Here is a 6254-nt window from a genome sequence, read left to right on the forward strand (position 1 = left end):
TTTCTTTGTTTTATTAAATTTGCCAATGGTTTATCAATATTATTGTCCCTAAGAAAAACTAACTCCTGGTTTTGTTGATGGTTTCAATTGTTTTTTTTGTTTGTTTGTTTTCTGGCTCATTGATTTCAGCTCTTATTTTCATAATTTCCTTTCTTCTAGAGGCTGTTGGGTTGGCAGTATATGCTTGATTCCAGGTGGTGCAGTGGCATGGAGCAGCCTGATTCTACAGAGGTTTGATCTTGTTTTCAGGAGAGACATAGGGGTAATGTTTATCAGCCATTGGGAGAGAATTGATTGTATTTAGCCCCCTATATGAAAAAAGCATTCTATGACTTGACGTCACTTAATAACAACATTACTAACATAGAAATAGCTGTGTGGGCCTGGTAGATAGAGAGTTATGCTACCAAATCAAAGGTGGGTGATTTTAATCTGTAGCCCTCAGGCCTGGTTTTAATTGTTTTTGGTCAAACATTCTTCTAAGTGGTATAGCACTGGTCTGTCCATTTGCTGTACAGAGGTAGCTCATGGTTGCTGTGATGCTAAACACTGTGACACTGATACATCAAGTGTGGTAACGGTTACCCATGGTGGACAGTGTTTGGTGGAGTTCTCAGATTAAAACAAGCTTGGAAGCAAGAGTGGTATCCGCTTCCAAAAACGGTTGCCTCCAGAAACTCTATGAACTCTATGAACTTGGAGAAATTATGAAAGTTAAAAGTAGAACAATTGTTCAGGTCTTTCGTTCATAGGGTCACTATGAGTCATCTACACCTCGATGGCACTTAACACAACTAGAGGCTATTGGCTTAGATTGTTGTTCTTTTTCTATTTGATGAAAGTGTTGAGTTAGATCATTAATTTTGCCTTTTTTTCTGGGTTTGTGTTTTGTTTTTGTTTTTGTTTTTTTTTAACATGTTTGTCTATTGCTATGAACTTGCCCCTGAGGACTCCTTAGCTGTATCCCAGACAGTTGGGTACATCTTATTTTTATTATAATTTGTTTCAAGAAACTTTTTTATTTCATTCTTTATTTCTTCTATAACCCAATCATGTTCTAGTAGAATATTGTTTAGCTTTCACATTGGTGGTTTTATAAACTTTATCCTCTTGTGATTAATTTCTAGTTTAATGACTTTGTGGTCTGAGAAGTTGCTTTGGATTATTTCAATATTTTTTTTTAAGGCTTGCTTTGTGTCCTAATTAGTGATCATCTCTGGGAAAATGTACCATGTGCACTTGAGAAGAAAGTTAATTGAGTTTTAGTTAGGTGTAGTACCCTGGATACATCCACTAAGTTGAGTTGGCTGATTATGTAGTTTAGATCTTCCACATCTTTTTTTAGTTTCTTTTGGGTATCTTCTACCACATTTTTGGTGCTGTCTATTTCTTTCTTTAATTATGTTAAGAGTAATTTTATGTATTTAGTATCATTTGGTTCACAGATGTTGACTAATACTATGTCTTCTTGATCTACTGTGCCTTTAATCATCATATAATGCCCTTCCTTATCTTTCGTGGTGTTTTTCATGACAAAGTCCATTTTATCAGAGATTAGTATTATCCCTCTTGCTTTTTGGTGGATGCCATTTGCTTGGTAGATTTTTTTCCAGCCTTTGATTTTGAATCTTTCTTTTCATTTCTTAGATATATCTCTTGTAGACAACATATTGATGGATTGGGGGTTTTTTCTCCAGTCTGCTGTTCTCTTTCTCTTGACTGGTGTATTTAGTCCATTCATATTATGTGTGATTATTGACAGGTCATGTTTATAAGTTTCCATTTTGTTGTCTCTTTTTTGTTTTTTTTTGTTGCTTGTTAGTATTGTCCATCAATTTTCCTTTGATGTCTCTGTGTAAAGGACTTCCCTTAAAAGTTCTTGTAGATTTAGTTTTGTTTTCACAAATCCCTTAAGTTTCTTCTTTTCTGCAAAAAGATGTAATTTCTCCTTTATATTTGATGAAGAGCTTTGCAGAGTACAGGATCTCCGCTTGGCAACTCTTTCCTTTCACCTTTCTGTATATGTCATTCCATTGTCTTCTTGCTTACATGGTTTCTCCTGAAAAATCAAAATTTAACCTAATGGTTTTTCCTTTATAGGTGACTCTTTGGTTTTCTCTTGTTGCTATTCATATTCTATCCTAATCTTTTATTTTGGAGAATTTGACTAAAATATTCCTGGACATTTTTCTTTTTGGGTGTCTGCTGAGCTTCTTGAATGTGGCTTTCCTTGTTCTTCATAATACCTTGGAAGTTTTCTTCTAATGTCTCTTCCATAATTTTCTCAGTGATTTTCCTGTACTTCTCATATTCTGGAATTCCAATTATGCATATGTTGTTCCTTTTGATGCCATCTCATATGGTTCTAATTTGTTTTTTATCATTTATGTCTCATCTCTGATTTTTCTTCCAGTATGTTTCTCTCAAGGTTCTTGCCTTCCAGTTCATGAACTCTCTGCTCCATCTCTTCTGTTCTATTTTTTTTGTCCTTCCAGCATGTTGGACACTTCTGCCATTTTGTTCTTAATATCCTGGATTGCATTTTCATGCATTTATATTACTTCCAGTACTCTGTTGGCTATACCCTTTTTATCTCGTGATGGTTTGTTTTAACTTCTTACCCTTTTAAAATCTATTGTTTCAATTATTTCTTCCATCTTTTTTGTTTTGTTCCATAGTTGTGCAAATTCCTCCTCATCAATATATTTCTTCTGGATCCATGTCTTTGGAATGTTTGCTTTTTCCACTGTTTCTTCCAACATTTACACCTTCTTCCATAGGTATTCAAATAACTCCTCATCAATATATTTCTTCTGGTTCTTTACCTCTAGGTTACTCCCTTTATTTGTGGCTTCCATTGTTTCTTCCATCAATCATAAGTACTTTAATTTATAGCTGTTCTAATGTCTCCATAACAACATATATCATTGATCTTCTTGACTCTGGGGTATTCATTGTGTCTGAAATATTCTATTTTGCTATTTGTTTTGTTCTGTTTTTTGAGAAGTCTCAATTTGTTGTTTCACAGTAAGTGTTTGAAGCTATCTCCTGCTTTTTCAACATTATATGAAGTTTTTCTAGATAAGTGTTAGGCTATTTCTCTTATGTCTGTATAAATTGTCAGTAGTTCATATCTTTATAATACTATTGATTAGTTGCCAGGTTAAAATGTTCAATATATGGGGTGAGTCACACACTGTACTGAAAGTCCTTTCTGGGAAAATTTACCTTTTTTAAAAAAAAAAACAAAACAAAGTGTATGAATTTATTAAACATGCACCATTTTTTATTTAGCTTTCTGACTTTGTGCTTGTGCCTTCAGTACTTTCACAGCAATTTCCTGCTCCTCAGTAAGGAAAGCACGCTTGATCCTGTCGACACACTTAGCACACATGGAACCACCGTAAGCTCTGCTGACATGGTTTTTTGTTGTTGTTGTTTTTGACAACCTCATGAGAACTTTAGGTCTCACAGAATGGACCCCTCTTAGTCGGCCCAGGCACACACCACATGCAGATTTTGGTGCCTTTCCAACCATCTTGGTATAAAGGTAAACAATTCTGTTACCAGGGGTTCAGGACAGCCTAGTTTTGTTAGGGGCTGTGTTGTAGGACAGCCTACGACGGTAGGTCAGACGCTGGACCATTTTGAATGCCTGTATACAGCGTCTCCAGAAGAGGAAAATTTTGCCTTTCTTAGTTCTTTCTAAAGTCCTTAAGGTTATTTCTGTTCTGCACTGCAGCCCTACAGGAATCTTGCTTTAGTGTAGCCTCTTGTCCCAAATTCTATTCTCCTCCTTCATGTATGAAGCGACTGACGGGTGTGAGACTAGGTGTTCCACTTGAGCAATTTCTATCAGGGAGGTTTCAAGTCAGCTCCTTTTTTTTGCAGCTCAACATACCATTTGAGAAAGTCTTTCTCCTGCTGTTGCTCTCTGTCTTAAATTCTTTTGTCCTTTTTGGCCCGTGGGATGGCCTCTGGATGGCAGCCACAGAGACAAGGATCCCTAAACAGAAGAACCTATCCTCAGTGAATATCAGACCCATCTCCCCACAAGCACTGGAAAGTGCTCTCTCTGGGTGCAGTAACCCATCTGATGCACCTTCTCTCCTGAATCTTAATGTCTTCCTTTGTTTTTTGGAGTGCCTTAAGATCAGGGCTGCCAACTCAATCAGTTTGTGTGCAAGGGCGTCTCAAGTCATCTCTTCCTCTCATAGAAAGCTGAGAAAGTCTTTCACGTGCTTGTAGCTCTGTGTCCAAATTCTCTTGTCCTATTCGGTCCCTGAGATGGCCCCTCTAGTAATGACCATTTTCAAGGATTCCCCAAAGATATTTATGTATTTAGGAAGCGCTGGTGGCTTAGTGGTAAGAAGTCATGCTGGCCAATCCAAGGGAAACTGGTTCTATCCCACCAGCTCTTTTATAGGACAAAGATAGCAACTTCCTCTCATGCAATTTACAGTGTGTGAGAACTCACTGGCACATAACAAGAACATTGAAATATTGATGCCTTCATTTTCACCTACTTTTAGGATAAGACATTTCCTTTGAGGTGAATTTCTTGATCCTTCCATCCTTCATAGGGAGCTGCTCTGATGGCATAGTTCAGAGTCAGTTTAGATGCTAACCCAGAGGCCAGGCATTTCTGGTGGCTCAAGTCCACCAGAAGACCTGCAGGGAAAAGATGAACAGTCTCCAACTGTCATGACTTGCAGTCTTAAAAAACAGTAGAAAGTCACATTGTTTGTGACTAAATCCCTTTTGACTACTTAAGACTGCTCTATATTAGGAGATTCTATTTCCTCATTTTGTTTATGCTAGCATTCCCTGATAGAATGGAAGTCTCAGACATCCAGTCAGTCCCCAAAATCCATCTAGTCCCACTTATTTCTCTTTTACACAGCTGAAATTCCAAACATATCTTATAATGGAGTGTATGTGAGTTTTAAGTTTCCCATTACTTCAGTCCCAATTTCCACAAGCAAAGGTAGTCTATTGTATCTATATATTATTATATACATAGATGGCAATATTTTTATTTATGTATACTTCTTTTACACACAATGATGACATATACTTAGTCAGATTTTAAACCATGTACCCCCTTGTTCTATTCAAGCAATTGCTTCTTGGTCTATGCACAACTTCACAGGAGCACAAATATAGGTTCTAGAATTTCCATTCTTCCTAATGTTAACCATAATTTATTATTATCTACATAGTCAAATGCCTTAACATAATCCATAAGACACAAACATCTTTCTGGCATTCTCTGCTTTTAACCAGAGAATCTATTTAAAGAAGAATGTGCCATCAGTATTCTAGGAAGACTCACTAAAAATCTATGTTATGCATATGACAACCTTGCTTGCAAAAAATGAAAGTTACTTGAAGCACTTACTGAAGAACAAAGACTGCATCCTTCAACATGGATTACACTTTAACATTATGAAAATAATTCTCACAATTGGTCCAATAGGAAACATCATGATGCATAAAGATTGAAATTGTCAAGGTTTTAGTTTTACTTGGGTCTACAATCAATGCCCATGGTGACAGCAGTCAAGAAATCATTGCAAATCTGCTTTCAAAGACTATTTTAAAATGCTAACGAACAAGAATGTCAGTAAAGACTAAAGGGTATCTGATCCAATTATGATATTTACAAGTGTTTCAGATGCATGTGAAAGTTGGATAGTGAATAAAGATTGATAAATCAATGCCTTTGAATTAATTTTAGTGTTAGAGAACTCTAGACTGCCAAAAGGATAAACAAATCTGTCTTGATGAAGTGCTATCAGGATGCTTCTTAGTGGCAAAGACTTTGAGCATGTTGTCAGGAGGCATTTGCCCTTGGAAAAAGACATTATTCTGGGAAAAGTAGGTCAATGAAAAATACTCATGTAATCAAGAGTATTGCAGAGATTGTGAAGATAGTGCAGGATGGGGTAAGATTTGATCTGTTGTCAATAGGATGGTTATGAGTTATAGTTGACACAAGGGGACCTAGTAAGAATGCACTTCTTTATAAATGATCTGCGATAATCTGCTAAAGTAGTAACAAAATGGGGGGTGGGACTGATTTTAAGAAACAAAGATCTGGTATATTCACACAATGGAATATTATGCTGCATTGAAAAACAAGGAACTCATACAATGTTATTCAAAATGGGTGACCCTGGAGGACATTATACTGAGTGAGGTATCTCAGTCACAAAGGGACAAATGCTATATGGTGCCACTGTTGTAGAATG

General features: G+C 36.5%; 1 pseudogene; it reads right to left on the reverse strand.

The window, feature by feature from the left end:
* Positions 1–3286: 3286 nt before the first annotated feature.
* LOC102857024 lies at positions 3287–3646 on the reverse strand (annotated as a pseudogene).
* Positions 3647–6254: the final 2608 nt, after the last annotated feature.

The sequence above is a fragment of the Elephantulus edwardii genome, unplaced genomic scaffold (assembly GCF_000299155.1).
Source record: "Elephantulus edwardii isolate Elephantulus edwardi_28Jun2011 unplaced genomic scaffold, EleEdw1.0 scaffold00104, whole genome shotgun sequence".
In the NCBI taxonomy this organism is placed as follows: domain Eukaryota; kingdom Metazoa; phylum Chordata; class Mammalia; order Macroscelidea; family Macroscelididae; genus Elephantulus; species Elephantulus edwardii.